The sequence below is a fragment of the Gossypium hirsutum genome, chromosome A13 (genome assembly GCF_007990345.1).
Source record: "Gossypium hirsutum isolate 1008001.06 chromosome A13, Gossypium_hirsutum_v2.1, whole genome shotgun sequence".
NCBI classification, from domain to species: Eukaryota; Viridiplantae; Streptophyta; class Magnoliopsida; order Malvales; family Malvaceae; genus Gossypium; species Gossypium hirsutum.
In genome coordinates, this window is record NC_053436.1 from 26,973,079 (window position 1) to 26,993,376 (window position 20,298).

A 20,298-nucleotide genomic window follows, 5' to 3' on the forward strand; every position below is an offset into this window, starting at 1 on the left:
TGGTCCTCTAAGCTCTTGAGCTAATTCAAACAAATTTAACTTATTAAAGTCTCATTATGCTAGCTTATGGCCGAACATGACAATGAATTTGATGGGTCATATGGCCACCTTTAGCTCAAATACAAAATGGTCATACGCATTTTTAATCACATTAAGCAATTTAATACAATTCATTCGAACATCAAAAGAGAAGCTCAAGGTACTTAGCCCATATATACATTAGACATTAGAGTCACATATGTACGAAATCATGAATCGAATTCAACATATTAGCTAATATTCCCCTTAGCCGAATTTTCTAAGTCAAGATAAAGCCATCAATATGCTTACCTATGGCCGAACATACACATCAACTTATGTACTCATTCATGTGGCCGAACATGCATGTCTATGTTGAGGCCGATTGCAACACTTAATACATTCTACAAGTATGGTCACTTGTATTGACTAAACACCATTTTGTTTCAAGTTCAAAACTTGGCCAATACACATATATACACTAGTAAATCAAACACTAACACTTGCACTTCACCTTACTACCATTTCTCATCCAAATAACGTGAACAACAACCATATTTCTCTTCTACTTCCTACCATGGCCGAATGCATCACAACACCATACCATTTCAATTTTGGTCATGGTTAAACAAAGAACTTAATGTCTCACTCAAAAATGCTAAAAAGAAGATTCAAGAGTCATCAATCCACCATCACATGCATCATTACAAAGCTTCACCTTTAGCATGCAAATGACATCAACACAAATCCACCTTAGCCGAATATCATCTCCATGACATAGTAAAGATTTGAACCATGGGCTAGTTAGAACTCAAGCTAACTACTAAAAACATGCATGAATCTCATGGCACAACATCAAACATACCTTAACCTAGATACAAGTATGGCCGAACCTCTTCCTAATCCTCTTCCAAGCCGATCATGAAGCAAGAGCTCCTTCCTTCTTCCTTAGAACTTTCGGCCAAAAGAAATGAAAAAGGATGGACACTTTTTTTTCCTTTGTTTTCTTTTCTTCAACTCACGGCAATGGGGGGGGAACAACCACACACATTCTTTTTTTCTTGTTTCTCCTCCTACTAACACTAATATTTTATTTCCCATGCTCTTTATTTTATTATTCCTAACATAAAGCATCAACCCAACATGTTTATGACATGTTTTAGCCATAACATTTTGTCCACCCTCATGCTCATGGCCGGCCACTACTAATTAGGGGGGAAAATTGACATGCAAGTCCTCCCTTTTGATTACATGCACTATTAGATCCTTATAGATTAGCCTATCACATTTCAAAAGTGTCACACAAGCCCTATGTACTACATTCACATGCAATTAACTAAATCGAAGCTTAAAATTTTCGCACATTCATATTCACATATTTTAGACCATAAATATCACATTCAAATAATTTGGTACTCGGTTTAGCAGTCCCGAAACCGCTTTCCGACTAGGGTCACTATAGGGCTGTCACAACTCTCCCCCACTTAAGAAATTTTCGTCCCCGAAAATCTTACCGGTAAATAGGTTTGGGTATCATTCTTTCATGGCATTCTCGGTTTCCCAAGTAGCTTCTTCGATCCCGTGTTTGAGCCATAACACTTTCACTAACGGAACCCTTTTGTTTCGCAGCTCTTTCACTTCACGAGCTAGGATACGAATCGGTTCTTCTTCATAACTCATATCGGCTTGAATTTCGACCTCGGAGGGGTTTATTACGTGCGAAGGATCGGATCTGTAACGTCGAAGCATCGAAACATGAAAAACGTTGTGGATCCTTTCGAGTTCAGGGGGTAAAAGCAACCTATATGCAACTGGGCCAACTCGTTCGGAGATCTCATATGGCCCAATGAATCTCGAACTCAGTTTGCCCTTACGGCCAAATCTGAGTATCTTTTTCCAAGGCGATACCTTAAGAAACACTTTGTCTCCCACCTAATACTCAATATCTCTTCGTTTTAAATCCGCGTACGACTTCTGACGATCTGATGCTGCCTTCAGACTTTCACGAATTATTTTTACTTTCTGTTCAGCATCTTTAATCAAATCCACTCCGAAAATTTTGCTTTCACCGAGCTCGGTCCAAAACAATGGCGTACGGCATTTACGCCCGTACAAAGCCTCGTAAGGTGCCATCTTAATACTTGATTGAAAACTATTGTTGTAAGCGAATTCAATCAAAGGTAAATACCGTTCCCATGAACCACTAAACTCGAGGATGCAACATCTCAACATATCCTCAAGTATCTGAATTATCCACTCGGATTGACCATCGGTTTGTGGATGAAAAGCGGTGCTAAAATGCAGCTTGGTACCCAAAGCTTCTTGCAATTTCTTCCAAAATCGCGAGGTGAATCTCGGATCTCTATCCGACACGATAGAAATAGGTACCCCGTGTAATCTCACAATCTGAGAAACATACAATTCAGCTAGTTTATCCAATGAAAAATCCGTATGTACGGGGATAAAGTGAGCCGACTTAGTCAGTCTATCCACAACAACCCAAATCGCATCTTTCTTACTTGCCGATACTGGCAACCCAAATACGAAATCCATCGTGACTCGATCCCATTTCCATTCAGGTATCATGATTGGCTGGAGTAAACCCGTAGGCACTTGATGTTCCGCCTTTACTTGCTGACATATTAAACACTTCGAAACAAAATCAGAAATGTCTCGTTTCATACCATGCCACCAAAATTGACGTCTCAGATCGTTGTACATTTTTGTACTCCCCGGGTGAATTGACATTCAGCTACAATGAGCTTCGTTCAGAATCATCGAAATGAGTTTTAAATTTCTTGGAACACACAAACGACTTCTGAAACTCAAACAATCGTCATCATCAATTTGAAACTCTGATTCCATATTCGGAACACATTCAGCCCGTTTTGCAACCAATTCATCATCGACTTTCTGAGCTTCACGAATTTGATGAATCAACAATGGTTTGGCCTTTAATTCCGCCACTAACACATTGTCGGATAGAACAGACAAGTGTACATTCATCGCTCGTAAAAAAAACAGTGATTTACGACTTAAGGCATCCGCAACCACATTAGCCTTTCCCAGGTGATAGTCAATGACAAGTTCGTAATCTTTCAACAACTCAAGCCAACGCCTTTGTCGCAGATTCAAGTCTCTTTGAGTCATCAAATATTTGAGACTTTTGTGATCCGAAAATACATGGCACTTCTCACCAAATAAGTAGTGTCGCCATATTTTCAAAGCGAATACGATGGCAGCTAGTTCGAGATCATGGGTCGGATAATTTTTCTCATGTGGCTTTAATTGTCTCGATGCATAGGCCACAACTCGACCGTCTTGCATCAATACACAACCCAACCCAAGTAGGGATGCATCACTATAAATGACGAACTCTTTGCCTGATTCGGGCTGCACTAGAATTGGAGCTTCAGTCAGATAAGTTTTCAGTTGTTCGAAACTTTTCTGACATTTTTCCGTCCATTCGAACTGAACATCTTTTTGAAGCAGCTTCGTCATTGGTGTGGCTATCATCGAGAAACCTTTCACAAACCGTCAGTAGTAACCGGCAAGTCCCAAAAAGCTCCGAACCTCAGTAATATTTCTCGGAGGCTTCCAGTTAAGTATGGCTAAAATTTTGCTCGGGTCAACTCGAATACCCGATGCAGATACCACATGACCCAAGAAGCTAACCTCTCTTAACCAGAACTCACACTTACTGAACTTAGCATATAACTGCTTATCCCGTAAAATTTGCAACACTAATCTCAGGTGCTCAGCATGTTTGGTCTCATCTCTTGAATAGACCAAGATGTCATCAATGAACACAACTACAAACTGGTCCAAATACTGTCTGAAGATCCGATTCATCAAATCCATAAATACCGCAGGGGCATTCGTGAGCCCAAACGGCATCACTAAGAACTCGTAGTGACCGTATCTCGTTCTGAAAGCAGTTTTGGGTATATCCGAATCTCGAATTCGCAACTGGTAATAACCCGATCTCAAATCTATCTTTGAAAACACTGAGGCTCCCTTTAGTTGATCAAACAAATCATCAATACTCGGTAACGGATATTTATTCTTTATCGTCACTTTATTCAGCTGATGATAGTCAATGCACAACCTCATGGTTCCGTCCTTCTTTTTCACAAACAATACTGGTGCACCCCAAGGTGAAAAACTTGGTCGAGTGAAACCTCTATCCGTCAACTCTTGCAACTGAGCTTTCAACTCTTTTAACTCGGTTGGTGCCATACGATACGAAGCTGTCGAAATTGGCGTAGTCCCAGGTACAAGCTCAATACTAAACTCTACCTCCCGAACAGGTGGTAAAACCAGTAATTCTTCGGGAAAAACATCCGGGTATTCACAAACCACCGGCACAGATTCGGGTTTCTTTTCTAATTCTTTGTCATCAAGTACATACGCAAGGTATGCTTCGCACCCCTTTCTTACATATTTCTGAGCCAACATTGATGATATTACAGCTGGCAACCCCTTTAAGTCCGTAGACTCAACTCGGATTATCTCGTTACTTGCGCACCTCAAATCAATAGTCTTGCTTTTGCAATTCACAACCGCATCATGCACGGTCAACCAATCCAAACCAAGAATAACATCAAATTCATCAAACGGCAAAAGCATTAAGTCCGCCGGAAAACAGGAACCTCGAATTACTAGGGGACATTTCTTACACACTTTTTCGACAAGCACGTAACGACCCAAGGGATTTGACACTCGAATTACGAACTCAGTAGACTCAATAGGTAAAGTCTTACTGGATGCTAAGGTTTCACATATATAAGAATGAGTAGAACCAGGGTCAATCAAAGCAATCACATTAGTATCAAAGAGAGTAAAAGTACCGGTAATAACATCTGGCGAGGAAGCATCCTCGCGTGCGCGTATAGCATAAGCCCTAGCAGGAGCACGAGCCTCAGATCTGGTCGTAGCATCCCTAGATCCTCTCTGACCACCACTAGCATTGCCCGTATTTCTAGATGGTCTACCTCGAGCAGTGGTAGCACCCGGTTTCCCACTTTGATTTGCATTCTGTTCAGACAACCTCGGGCAATCTTTAATTAAGTGGTCAACTGACCCGCACTTGTAATAGGAGCGATCATGGAATCTACAACTCCCCGAGTGCCATTTACCACAATACTGACACTCCGTTCTGTCTCGACGATCATTTCCAACACTGGCGACCGAAGTGACTCGTGCACTCACAGGGGGCCGATCGCGATCTCGTCTAGATAAGCCCGAAGTGTCTCTAGATCGGCCTAAGCCATCTCTAAATTTCTTCGATGACTGTGGGAAGGGCTTCCTCGAAGACCTCTTACAAAACTCCTTTGCTTCCACCTCAGCTTTTCTTTTCTCCATACTGAGCTCCTCGGCTTTGCAAGTCCGCTCGACAAGTGCCACAAATTCTCGGATTTCCAAAATGCCAACATAAAACTTTATATCATCATTCAACCCATCCTTGAAACGTTTACACATCACGGCTTCTGAAGAAATGCATTCCCGCGCGTACCGGCTAAGCCTTACAAATTTTCGGTCATAGTCGGTAACCGACATGGAACCTCGTTTAAGTTCAAGAAATTCCTTTCGTTTTTGATCAATGAATCTCTGACTGATATACTTCTTTCGAAACTCAGTTTGGAAAAACTCCCAAGTTACTTGCTCTCTGGGCACAACAGAAGTCAACGTATTCCACCAATAGTAGGCAGAATCACGTAGCAAGGAGATAGTACACTTTAGGCACTCATCGGGTGTGCAAGGTAGCTCATCGAGTACCCAGATAGTGTTGTCCAACCAAAATTCCGCTTGCTCGGCATCATCGCTGTCCGTAGCTTTAAATTCAGTAGCCCGTGTTTTCAGATTCTGTCAACTAGGGCTTATTCAACCTTATTTGGTCAGTTACCGGAGGTATTGTAGGTGCGGGGGTGGTATTAGTCGGGAATGGAGGTTGTGGAACAGCCGTATTAGTTCGAATGTATTGGTTGAACCAATCATTCATCACGCTATAAAAAGCTTGTCTAGCTTCATCATTCGGATTACTAGCAATAGGTTGAGAGTCCGCCGGCGCCGTCCCTTGTGCAGGAGGAGGCGCTACACTCTCAAGATCATCAGCTACCGCTCGGTTGGGATCGGGATCCATTACTATAAATAAACACATTTGCAATGTCAGAAATCACCACACTATCAAATAATCACAAAATGGCATGTATAGCTAGACCCAAACGTATTACGGTAGTCCTAGAATCGACTAAACCGTAGCTCTGATACCAATAAAATTGTAACACCCCGTACCCGAGACCGTTGCCGGAGTCAGATACGAGGGGATTCGCAGACTTAAATCACTTATTTGCACAGTCCATTTTAAATTTCCAGACGAGCTGGCTAACTCGAGTTCCAAAACATGAAAACCAGTTCCGTATACTTTTCCTGAAACTAGACTCATATTTTCATCTACAATTTTTTTTCCAGAATTTTTGGTCAAGCCAATTATTACAGTTTATTAGTTAAAGTCTCCCCTATTTTAGGGTTCGACTACACTGACCTTTGCGCATTACGACTTGGATATCTCCCTGTACAGGGTTTCAATACTGATGCCGTTTGTTTCTATAGAAACTAGACTCGAAAAGGAATCTATAAATATATGGCATGACTTATAATTATCTCTGGTTAATTTATAATGAATTTCAAAAGTCGGAACAGGGAATCCAGAAACCGTTCTGGCCCTGTCTCACGAAAACTTAAATATCTTATAATATACTGTTCATATGATCGTTTCGTTACTTTCCTATGAAAATAGATTCATCAAGGTTCGATTATATAATTTATTCACTATTTAATTCCATTCCTACTATTTTTAGTGATTTTTCACATTCATGTCACTGCTGCTATCAGCATCTATTTTTAAGGTAGACTTTACCTATTACATAGTTTCCATGATTCAACTAGCCCTTTTGCATAAATAGCACAAAATATGATCATGATTAACCATTCCAATGGTTAATCGTTCCCAAACATTTCCATACCTCTTAATGAACATCATACAAGACGATTATAATATTAAGCTCAAAGTGTATATAAGCCATTTTTGCATGGCTATCCAAATTTGTACAAAACCAAAGGGTCCATGACCAACAACAAAAAGGGTAGTCCTCTACATGCCATTTCAAAGTTCAACCAAAAGTGTACCAAAAGGGGCTTTGATAGTGTGGGCGACTTCGACTTCGACACTCCCGAGTCCGATAGTTGACGAACCAAAATCTATAAAACAGAGATTCAAAGAACGGAGTAAGCATTTAATGCTTAGTAAGTTTTAAGCAATGGAATTAGGCTCAACTGAAGTATAGCATTCATATAACTAAACGGATAATTTCATATACACATATATTCTCAAAAATCAGTCCTACTTCACATTTCCAACCCTTATATTCATACGTAAGGGATCAACTTAACCAAAAACCGGAAGCTCCTTAATCGACTGAGCGAATGCTATTTAAGAGGAATCAATTAATCCAATCCATGTACAACACATACCTCGTTGTTGAGATTTTACGAGCGTATTAATTGAAATTATTACAGCAGATCACTCACTCCCAAACTCAAGTAATCTTCGGGATTTAGCCGGATATAATTACTTGCACAAGGCCCTCGGGTCTTAGCCCGGATGTGGTCACTAGCATAAATTCCTTCGGGACTTAGCCCGGATATAGTCGCTAGCACAAATGCCTTCAGGTTTTAGCCCGGATATAATCGCTAGCACAAATGCCTTCGGGTTTTAGCCTGGATATAATCGCTAGCACAAATGCCTTCGGGTCTTAGCCTGGATATAGCAACTCACACGAATGCCTTTGGATCTTAGTCCGGTTATAGTCACCTAGCACAAAAGCCTTCGGGACTTAGCCCGGATATCATTCGAATAACCATGCACATATATCAATAAATCATGACACATCCATATTTCATTTTCATTACCATAGCTCAAACACAAAACACTTATCACACTTACAAATTTCGGCTCAATAGCCACATACAAAGAGCATGATTTTGATTTACTTACGAAATAATCTAATCGAATCATAACCTAAGCTCCATTAATCGAAAACTTACCTCGGATGTTGTCGAACGGTTTCGGCGGCTATTTGATCACTTTTTCCTTTCCCTTATCCAACTTTGGTCCTCTAAGCTCTTGAGCTAATTCAAACAAATTTAACTTATTAAAGTCTCATTATGCTAGCTTATGGCTGAACATGACAATGAATTTGATGGGTCATATGGCCACCTTTAGCTCAAATACAAAATGGTCATACGCATTTTTTATCACATTAAGCAATTTAATACAATTCATTCGAACATCAAAAGAGAAGCTCAAGGTACTTAGCCCATATATACATTAGACATTAGAGTCACATATGTACGAAATCACGAATCGAATTCAACATATTAGCTAATATTCCCCTTAGCCAAATTTTCTAAGTCAAGATAAAGCCATCAATATGCTTACCTATGGCCGAACATACACATCAACTTATGTACTCATTCATGTGGCCGAACATGCATGTCTATGTTGAGGCCGATTGCAACACTTAATACATTCTACAAGTATGGTCACTTGTATTGACTAAACACCATTTTGTTTCAAGTTCAAAACTTGGCCAATACACATATATACACTAGTAAATCAAACACTAACACTTGCACTTCACCTTACTACCTTTTCTCATCCAAATAACGTGAACAACAACCATATTTCTCTTCTACTTCCTACCATGGCCGAATGCATCACAACACCATACCATTTCAATTTTGGTCATGGTTAAACAAAGAACTTAATGTCTCACTCAAAAATGCTAAAAAGAAGATTCAATAGTCATCAATCCACCATCACATGCATCATTACAAAGCTTCACCTTTAGCATGCAAATGACATCAACACAAATCCACCTTAGCCTAATATCATCTCCATGACATAGTAAAGATTTGAACCATGGGCTAGTTAGAACTCAAGCTAACTACTAAAAACATGCATGAATCTCATGGCACAACATCAAACATACCTTAACCTAGATACAAGTATGGCCGAACCTCTTCCTAATCCTCTTCCAAGCCGATCATGAAGCAAGAGCTCCTTCCTTCTTCCTTAGAAATATCGGCCAAAAGAAATGAAAAAGGATGGACACTTTTTTTTTCCTTTGTTTTCTTTTCTTCAACTCACGGCAATGGGGGGGGAAACAACCACACACATTCTTTTTTTTTTGTTTCTCCTCCTACTAACACTAATATTTTATTGCCCATGCTCTTTATTTTATTATTCCTAACATAAAGCATCAACCCAACATGTTTATGACATGTTTTAGCCATAACATTTTGTCCACCCTCATGCTCATGGCCGGCCACTACTAATTAGGGGGGAAAATTGACATGCAAGTCCTCCCTTTTGATTACATGCACTATTAGATCCTTATAGATTAGCCTATCACATTTCAAAAGTGTCACACAAGTCCTATGTACTACATTCACATGCAATTAACTAAATCGAAGCTTAAAATTTTTGCACATTCATATTCACATATTTTAGACCATAACTATCACATTCAAATAATTTGGTGACTCGGTTTAGCGGTCCCGGAACCGCTTTCCAACTAGGGTCACTATAGGGCTGTCACAGGTGGTGACTCTCGTTTTCATTTTTTAAAGTCGTACCCTATTTTTCAAACCCCGTTAATAAAATGGTTTCGACAGCTTGGTGACTCCACTGGGGACTTATAAGAGAGTCAAGCCAAGAAATTGCTTTTTTGTGTCTTAATGTCAAAAGTTTGAAAATTTTAAAAGATTGATCATTTTACAAGTGTTTGCTGCACGTGTTGATTTCGCACATTGCATTTGCATGACCGTTGGTCACACCTTTAAGTGGGAGTAATAAACTAAGCTTTCGTGAGGTTTTCACCTCCGCATGAGTTAGTGGATTGCTTCCGGGATACTGTACCTATGTCTTCGTGAGATTTTCATCTCCGCATGGTCATAGGGAAATGTGTTCCCCTGAACTAAACTTGATCTATATGAGCCTATAATGGGTGAGGACCAAGGAATCTGTTGGTTCAGGTACCCTTGCTTTAGAACTAAAACTCATATAGTGAACTTTAAGTGCTTACCCTAGGGAAAATAGTGATAGCCTTTAGTAAGCTACTCTTGTAAGTACTTGTTTATCGATTCACGGTTCGATTTCTAAGTTAGAAAGTTTTGTAATGGGGAACGAATATCTTGATAAAGTGGAGGACAATGCCTCTGTCTGTACCTGGTCAGAGAAAACCCAGTTAGAAAAAGGAGATAGGGTCACTGAGAGGTATACATCAGAGGTATGGGACTTCACCCGTATTAATTCAACATAGAATGAGTTTCAGGAGTTGAAAGACATTTGGGCCTAATGGGATGACGAGGCTAAGCAGCTTTTCTATCAGAATTATGGAGACCTTCCCTATTTGTTAGATGTCAAAGTAGATAGACACTTGTTTCGAGCTATGGTACAGTTCTGGAACCCTGCTTATAGTTGCTTTACAATTGGTGATGTAGATCTTGTACCTACTTTGGAGGAGTATATGACTTTACTGCGTTGCCCGAGAATTCAGGGTCACAAGGCTTATGTTAGGCCTGCTAGTTTTCCAACTTTTGCAAAGAAGTTGGTGATGATTACTGGGATGAGTGACCAGTTGTAACACCCCATAGCCGAGACCGTTGCCGGAGTCGGACACGAGGGGTTCACAGACTAAATTCGCTTACTATCGCAGTCCATTTTAAAAATTTCCAGGCATTTGGCTAACTGCGTCACTGTCACCTTAAAAATCATATCTTGAGTTTCACAACTCGAAAATCAGTTTCGTAATTTTTTCCTGAAACAAGACTCATATTCCCATCTACATATTTTTTTCTAGAATTTTTGGTTTGGCCAATTAGTACAGTTTATTAGTTAAATTATCCCCTGTTACAGGGTGAGACTACACTGACCCTCATGCATTACAATTTGGATATCTCCCTGAACAGAGCTTCAATACTGATGCCGTTTGTTTCTATAGAAACTAGACTCAGAGAGGAATCTATACATATATGGCATGACTCCTAATTATCTCTGGTTAATTTATAATGAATTTCCAAAGTCGGAACAGGGAATCCAGAAACCGTTCTGCCCCTGTCTCACGAGAACCTGAATATCTCTTAACATACTGTCCATATGATCGTTTCGTTACTTTCCTATGAAAATAGATTCATCAAGGTTAGTTTACATAATTTATCCACTATTTAATTCCATTCCTACTATTTTTAGTGATTTTTCACATCCACATCACTGCTGCTGCCAGCATCTGTTTTTAAGGTAAACTTTACCTATTTCATGATCCTCCATGGATCAACTAGAGTTTGTCATACATATACCAAAAATGATAATGAATAACCATTCCCATGGCTAACCGTTACCGACATTTCCATACCTCTCGACGGACACCATACAAAACGATTATAATGTTATGATCAAAGTATATTTAAGCCATTTTCGCATGGCTATCCAAATTTACACAAAACCAAAGGGTCAATGACCAACAACAAAACGGGTAGTCCTATACATGCCATTTCAAAGTTCAACCAAAATTGTACCAAAAGGGGGCTTTGATAGTGTGGGAGACTTCGACTTCCAAAAATCCCGAGTCCGATAGCTGACGAGCCAAAATCTATAAAACAGAGAAACAAAGAAACGGAGTAAGCAATTTATGCTTAGTAAGTTTTGAGCAAAGAGTTTAGACACAACCAAAGTATAGCATTCATGTAGCTAAACGGATAATTTCATATGCACAAATTTTCAATATCATACTTACTTCACATTACCAACCCTTATGTTCATACACAAAAGATCAACTTAGCCAAAGGCCGGTAGCTCATTTATCAACTGAGCGAATACTTATTTGTAAGGGCTCAACTAATTCAAAGCACATACGAAACATACCTCAATGCTGGGATGTTACAAGCGTATTAACTGAAATTTTTACAGCAAGATCGTTCATTCCCGAATCACGTACCTTCGGAATTTAACCGGATATAGCTACTCGTTCAAATGCCTTCGGGACATAGCCCGGTTATAGTAACTCGCACAAATGCCTTCGGGACTTAACCCGGATTTAGTAACTCGCACCAATGCCTTCGGGCTTAGCCCGGAATTAGTAACTCGCACAAATGCCTTCGGATCTTAGTCCGGATATGGTCACTTAGCACAAAGCCTTCGGGACTTAGCCCGGACATCATTCGAATAACCATGCACATTTAACAATAAATCATGACACATTCGTATTTCATTTTCATTAGCAAAACTCAAACACAAGACACTTATCACTCTTGCAATTTCGGCTCAATAGCCACACACAAAGAGCATGATTTTGATTTGCTTAAAACATGATCTAATCAAATCATAATTTAAGCTCTATTACTCAAGAACTTACCTCGGATGTTGTCGAACGATTTCGATGGCTATTCGACCACTTTTTCCTTCCCTTTATCGGATTTAGATCCCCTTTGCTCTTGAGCTTAATTAAACAAATAAATTGATTTAATCATTTGAGCATCGAAAAGAGGAACACAAGGCACTTAGCCCATATTTATACATTAGACATTAAAGTCACATACATGTGAAATCATGCATCAACTCAACATATTAACCCACACTCCCTTTTAGCCGATTGTCCTAACCAAGATAAAGGCATCAATATGCTTGCCTCTAACCGAATGCATGCAACACAAATCTTCTCATGTGGCCGAGTATGCATCAAGACACCATTTACCCTTATATTTACCATAGCCGAAAACCTTACTCATTCCAAAAATTCAAATCTCAACTTGGTCACAAAAATAACTTGATATCTCACCAACACAACATCAACACCAAGCAAGAATGATGCATCCATGGCCGAGTGTCATTTCCATCACATAGCAAGATTTAGACCATGGGCTAGGTAGAACTCAAGCTAACAACTAAAACATGCATGCATCTCATGGAACATCATCAAACATACCTTAGCCTAGTTACATGCATGGCCGAACCTCTTCAACCTTTCTTCTTCCTTCCTCCTTAAAATTTTCGGCCAAGGATGAACCAAAGGATGAACACTTTTTTTTTCTTTCCTTCAACTCACGGCAATGGGGGGACAATCACACACATCCTTTCTTTTCTTTTTTTTTGTTTCTCATCCTACTAACACTAATATTTTATTGCCCATGCTCTTTATTTTATTAATCCTTACATAATGCACTACCCCAACATGTTTATGACATGTTTTTAGCCATAACATCTTGTCCACCATGCTCTTTATTTTATTAATCCTTACATAATGCACTACCCCAACATGTTTATGACATGTTTTTAGCCATAACATCTTGTCCACCCATGCTCATGGCCGGCCACTACATATTAGGGGGGGAAAATTGACATGCAAGTCCTCCCTTTCGATTACATGCACTATTAGGTCCTTGTAGATTAGCCTATCACATTTCAAAAATGTCACCCATAAGTCCTTTTCACTAAATTCACATGCAATTTACTAAATCGAAGCCTAAAACTTTCACACCTTCATAATCACATATTTTAGACAATAAATATCACATTCAAATAATTTGGTGACTCGGTTTATGTAACACCCCGAACCCGAGACCGTCACTGGAGTCGAACACAAGGTGTTAACAGACTTTAAATCACTTATAAAAAAAATTTCCCAGACACTGCAAATCTGCGTACTAGTTGCTTTAAAAATCATATCTTGAGTTTAGAAACTCAGAATCCAGTTCCGTAAATTTTCCCTGAAACTAGACTCATATGCCCATCTACATATTTTGTTCTAGAATTTTTGGTTGGGCCAATTAGTACAGTTTATTAGTCAAAGTCTCCCATGTTACAGGGATCGACTACACTGACCTTTTCGCATTACGACTTGGATATCTCCCTGTACAGGGCTTCAATACTGATTTCGTTTGTTTCTATAGAAACTAGACTCAAAGAGGAATCTATACATATATGGCATGACTCCTAATTATCTCTGGTTAATTTATAATGAATTTCCAAATTCGAAACAGGGAATCCAGAAACCGTTATGGCCCTGTCTTACGAGAACCTGAATATCTCTTAACATACTGTCCATATGATCGTTTCGTTACTTTCCTATGAAAATAGATTCATCAAGGTTCGTTTACATAATTTATTCACTATTTAATTCCATTCCTACTATTTTTAGTGATTTTCCAAATCTACATCACTGCTGCTGTCAGCATCTGCCTTTAAGGTAGACTTTACCTATTTCATAGTTTCCATGATTCAACTAGCCCTTTTAGCATAAATAGCACAATTTATGATAGTGATTAACCATTCCCATGGCCAATCCTTGTTAAGCATATCCATACCAAATGATTATAACATTATACTCAAACATATATAAGCCATTTTCGCATGGCTATCCAAAATTATACAAGTCCAAAGGGTCCATGACCCACAACAAAAGGGTAGTCCTATACATGCCATTTCGAAGTTCAACCAAAATTGTACCAAAAGGGGGCTTTGATAGTGTGGGCGACTTCGACTTCAAAATCCCGAGTCCGATAGCTGAAGAACCAAAATCTATAAAACAGAGAATCAAAGAAACGGAGTAAGCAATTTATGCTTAGTAAGTTTTGAGCAAGGGATTCCAGCACAACAAAAGTATAGCATTCATGTAGCTAAACGGATAATTTCATATGCACAAATTTTCAATATCATACTTACTTCACATTACCAACCCTTTTATTCATACACAAAGATCAACTTAGCCAAAGGCCGGTAGCTCATTTATCAACTGAGCGAATACTTATTTGTAAGGGCTCAACTAATTCAAAGCACATACGAAACATACCTCAATGTTGGGATGTTTCAAGCGTATTAACTGAAATTTTTACAGCAAGATCATTCATTCCCAAATCACATACCTTCGGAATTTAACCGGATATAGCTACTCGTTCAAATGCCTTCGGGACATAGCCCGGTTATAGTAACTCGCACAAATGCCTTCGGGACTTAACCCGGATTTAGTAACTCGCACAAATGCCTCCGGGACTTAACCCGGATTTAGTAACTCGCACAAATGCCTTCGGGACTTAACCCGGATTTAGTAACTCGCACAAATGCCTTCGGGACTTAACCCGGATTTAGTAACTCGCACAAATGCCTTCAGATCTTAGTCCGGATATGGTCACTTAGCACAAAGCCTTCGGGACTTAGCCCGGACATCATTCAAATAACCATGCACATTTAACAATAAATCATGGCACATTCGTATTTCGTTTTCGTTAGCAAAACTCAAACACAAGACACTTATCATTCTTGCAATTTCGGCTCAATAGCCACACACAAAGAGCATGATTTTGATTTGCTTAAAACATGATCTAATCAAATCATAATTTAAGCTTTTTTACTCAAGAACTTACCTCGGATGTTGTCGAACGATTCCGATAGCTATTCGACCACCTTTTCCTTCCCTTTATCGGATTTAGTTCCCCTTTGCTCTTGAGCTTAATTAAACAAACAAATTGATTTAATCATTTGAGCATCGAAAAGAGGAACACAAGGCACTTAGCCCATATTTATACATTAGACATTAAAGTCACATATGTACGGAATCATGAATCAAACTCAACATTTTAGCTAATTTTCCCCCTTGGCCGAATTTTCTAAGCCAAGACAAAAGCATCAATATGCTTGCCTCTAACCGAATACATGCAACACCAATCTTCTTCCTATGGCCGAATATGCATGTCTATGTTGAGGCCGATTATATACTTAATACCACACATAAATGGCATACATTTTACTAACTAATGCATTACATATTATAACTCAATACGCATCCATCATTTACTCCATAACTAAACCACCACCATATATAAACATATACCTTGGGATGATATATATATATGTACCATACCAATACATCATGTGCAAATATATATATATATATGCAAGAGCCGAATCACAAGGCTGATTATAGCCATCTCATATATTTTCATCCCATACCCGAATGCACAAGTACATTATAATAGCTTCCAACTTAATTCATCGTAAATTTCCCTTTATTTTTTTTCATGGCCGAATGCTCCTTCTACACCATTTACCTTCACAAAGCATGAATTTCATCATCCAACTTACAAGCTTACAATCTCATGAAGTTTAACCTCATAGTACCTATCAAACTCTCACTCATTAGCTTCTATCATAAACCTCCAACAACACCAAATAAACATACACTTCGTGGGTCTATGGTAGAACCAAGAAAGGAACTCATAGATATCAAGATGTAAGCAACTACCATTATTCATCTAAGTTTAGCATGAAACACAATCATCACCCTTATTAATCTTTTATAGCCGAAAACCATACTCACCCCCAAAATCAAAATTTCAACATGGTTTACAAAAATCACTTGATAACTCACTCAATATCAACTAAAATTTCAAAAGCTAGTACAAACTTCCTTACCTTAATAGTGACCTAAGATGACCGATTGCTTCACTCCCTTCTTCTTCCTTTCAATTCGGCCAAGAAGAACCAAAGAACACAACTTGTTTTTCTTTCTTCCTTAGAACATTCGGCCAAGGGAAATGAAGAAAGATGGACACTTTTTTTTGTTTTTTCTTTCTAGTTTCGGCAAAATGGGGGGGGAACAACCACACACTTTTTTTTTTCATCATATTCCCTTTCATTATTTTATGCCCATGCTCCTTATTTTATCATACTTCCCATGAAACACTAACTCAACATGTTTATGACATGTTCTTGCCCATCACACTTGGTCTACCATGCTTGTTATGGCCGGCCACTACTAATTAGGGGGTAAATTAACATGCAAGTCCCCCCTTTTTATTTCATGCACTAATAGATCCTTATGCTTTGACCTATCACATTTCAAAATTTTCTCACATAAGTCCTATTTACTAAAATTCACCTACAATTAAACAAAATTCAAACATGAAATTTTCACACATGCACATGTACATATAATGAGCATCAATTATGACGGTTAATTATTTTTATGACTCGGTTTAGCGGTCCCGAAACCACTTCCCGACTAGGGTCAATTTTGGGCTGTCACAGTTTAGCGGTCCCGAAACCGCTTTCCGACTAGGGTCACTTTAGGGCTGTCACACCAGTGGGCTGTAGCTCGTGTACAACAAAAGGGTGATAGTAAGTGCGTTCCATGGGCCATTTTGAGGGATTTGATATCGACACATCCAGACGTAAAGAAAAGGGTAGACGTCCTAGCTTTGAGTATTTACGGCATGGTGATTTTCCCAAAGGCATTGGGGCACATAGATGAGGAAGTTGCAGATTTGTTCTATCGTGTCGGTAAGCAGAATTCACTGGTACCAGCAATCCTAGCTGAGACATTTAGATCTTTGAGTGCATGTCGGAGGGCCGACGAGGGTAGATTCATTGGATGTGCACAGTTGCTGTTGGTTTGGTTCTACAGTCATTTTTGGAAGGTTGATAAGGTTCCTTGCTGAGTATTCTTTGAGGGTTATTCTCCCTTAAATGAAACAGTAGACATGCCTAGGAGAGATGACATTTCAGAGGAGAGGTGGATAGACATTCTTCAGAATCTTTGAGAGGAAGATGTTATGTGGAAGGCTCCCTGGTTGGTTCCTAGTGAAGTCCTTTACCACTATGGCAGTTTTGATTGGGTCTGTAACACCCCAAACCCGGCCCAGATGTTATGGCTGAATCTGACGTGCCACATTAGAGTTGAAAATCCACGTTCCGTTTTAGTGTTTTAAAAACCATATTTTTTTGTTGAGTTAACAAAGTGTACGGAAAATAAGCACCAGGTAGGTATCCGAGACAGAGAAGGTGAGCCATGAAAGCTGCTTAAGTACCAAGCTCTTTGATTGGATCCAATCCTAGACATGCCCACAACCATAGCCACACTTTGTTACATCGTGTTTAAATTCGTTTAAGTGGACGTCTTTGATAAACCGATTAATCATGGCGTTGAGATATTTTGAAAACAAGTATCATTTTGAAAACACGTCCTAAGTCTAGCCCATTTGAATAATTATTAACCAGGTTTAAAGTTATTAAAAATAAAATAATCCCGAAAAGAAATAAAAGGAAAGTTAAAATGGCCTTATTACAACCCAAAATAAATAATAATTAAAAGAAATTTAATGAAACCCAACGCTTATTTAAAAGCCCAAAGACGATCACCGTGGCTACTCTGAATCCCTTCCGACCCAAGTGCCCACATCAAGGCTCACCTGCGAGGTTAAGGAAAGGGGGTGAGTTTGGAAACTCAGTGTGCAACAAGCCCCTTTCAGAGCCCGAAACAATAACAGCCTGTTGGGCCTAAGCCCAAATCCAATCTCAACATGTACTGGGCCATAGCCCTTTTCATATTTCATATTTCATAACACTGGGCCGAAGCCTTTTCATATTTCATATTACTGGGCCGAAGCCTTTACTGTAAACGGTATGGCCCATAGGCCCATTTCAATATCACATGTAATGCCAATGAGAGAATGCAAGCCCATTTGGGGAGACTACTCAACCCACCATCCGCTACTCTCCACCCGTACCAACCAACACACCATGTGGGGATTAACTCGACCCACCCCGCCATAACTCTCAATTGGCAGCATAGCTGTTTTATCATATAACTAGAGGCCTAGCCTCTTTTAATAACTGGGTCAAAAGCCCTTTTAATAACTGGGGCATAAGCCCTTTAATAACTGGGGCATAAGCCCTTTTGCACTTCCTTCATCCATATAAAAGCCCAACCCAATGCATTTATGAATACATCATGGCATATCATACACATCATGTGCATAGCATACATGTCATGTGCATATCATACATACCATGTTTACTAAAATCCCATGTATCAAAATTCACATTTAAACCCTAGGGGTATAATGGTCATTTTTACTTAGGGCAAAAACGGTCATTTTCATATTATAAGGGTAATTCTATAATTTTACCAAATATCAGGGTTTCCATGTTCATTAATGGTTATTAACAATTCATGGGTGCAACCAGTGATTCTGGCCCATTTTTAGCGAAATCGAGTTATTGGGCCTAAAACCCCTAATGGGCCCTACTTAGCCGATTTTGTCATCTAGGCCCATTTAGCCTATATCCATAACAGTATTAACAGTCTTAACATGCAATTTAATAGATTTCCGTTTTCTACCAATTTTTCCCAAATGGGTCCGAAAGCCTATTAGGCCATATTGCAGCCCCATCGAGGCCCAACTTACCGTGAATGCCAAAAATCACGATCTTACCGTTTCTAATGTTCCTGATCATCATCTCAACGAATTTAACTAACTAATGAGCGTTTGCTTGCTCACAAGTCCTCGAAATGCCAGAATTTCGGCATTTCGGCTTTTCGGCATTTATCGCTTTAAGCTATGAAAAAGGGTTCGTTACACACTTGTTTGGCGATATTCCTCGACGAGATCTCCTACACAATTTCTCCTATAATCCATCTGTGACAGCCCTAAAGTGACCCTAGTCGGAAAGCGGTCTTGGGACCGCTAGACCGAGTCACCAAATTATTTGAATGTGATAATTATTGCCTAAAATATGTGAATATAAATGTGTGGAAGTTTTAAGCTTCGATTTAGTTAATTGCATGTGAATTTAGTTGATAAGACTTATGTAAGAAAATTTAGAAATGTGCTAGGCAAATACAAGTGGCCTAATAGTGCATGTAATCAAAGGGGTGGACTTGCATGTCAATTTCCCCCATTTAAGTACTAGTGGTCGGCCATGACAAGGGATGATGGGCAAAACATGTCATGAAACATGTTGTGTTAATGGAAAAATAAAATAAGAAGCATGGGCAATAAACTAATAAGAAATTGAAGGAAGAAAACAAAGAAAAAAAATGTGTTCATCATTCTCATGCATGACCAAAAAAAAAAGAAGGGAAAGGCTTCATACTTTAGTTCTTCTTAGCCGTGTAGAAGGGGAAAAGGGAAAAAAAGAACAAAAAGTCTTTCTCATTTTGTTCTTCTTGGCCGATTGTGAAGAGGAAGTAGGGAGGGAGGCATTCGGTCATCCTAGGCTAATAGCAAGGTAAGAAGTTTATATTAGTTCATGAAATTTTGGTTAATCTTGAGTAAGATATCAAACTACTTTTGTAACCCATGTAGAAATTTTGATTTGTGTTATGGACTAGGGCTTTCGGCTATGGTATTTGACAATGGTGAATTTTGTTGTTCCATGTTAAA